The sequence below is a fragment of the Triticum dicoccoides genome, chromosome 4A (genome assembly GCF_002162155.2).
Source record: "Triticum dicoccoides isolate Atlit2015 ecotype Zavitan chromosome 4A, WEW_v2.0, whole genome shotgun sequence".
NCBI lineage: Eukaryota > Viridiplantae > Streptophyta > Magnoliopsida > Poales > Poaceae > Triticum > Triticum dicoccoides.
The window spans coordinates 197,615,079-197,615,863 of NC_041386.1; positions in this window are offsets into that span (position 1 = coordinate 197,615,079).

Here is a 785-nt window from a genome sequence, read left to right on the forward strand (position 1 = left end):
TGCTGTGGCAAGAAGGGTTCATCATCGATCTAGTCGATCACAGGGGTACCGACAACGGTCTCAGGGCCTACCAGAAAGAAGTAACGGAGGGGAACACAATAAATAACAGAGCAATCAAAGCATCACAAAGCATAACATGGCAATAGGCGGTGCTAGAGGTGACCTAACGCAGTACTAGGTGATACCGGCAAAGGGAGGAAACATCCAGGAAAGTATCCTCGGTGTTTTGCATTTTCGGACGGATGAACCGGAGGGGGAAAGTTACATGTTCTCTATGCTAGGGATGTGTGGCGGACGAACAGGTTACATATCCGGATTCGTCTCGTCGTTCTGAGCAACTTTCATGTACAAAGTTTTTTCATCTGACTTACGGTTTATTTTATATTAAATTTCAAAGTTTTAAACACTTTCTAATATTACTGTATTTAATTAAATTCGAATTATTAAATAGCTATTTTGTTAAATGCACCCTGTATTACACTCAGTTAGAGACTGACTGGTGGGTCTAGTCAACTACTGACTCACCAGTCAAAGTGGACCAAGTGAACAGTGAACAATGCAGATGGGGCCATCTGTCATTGGCTAGGTGATACACAGTCAGCACTTTGACTGGTCAAACTAGTCAAGGTGGGGCCACATGTCATAGACAGTGGCAATATTAACAGAGTTTATTTAAACTAATTAACTTAATTGGTCAGGGTGGGGCCTAGTGGTCTGTGGGTCAAATTGTTAACATATTTTGTTAGAGTTAATCCTAATCGCTACAGTTGCATGGCTCACCATTA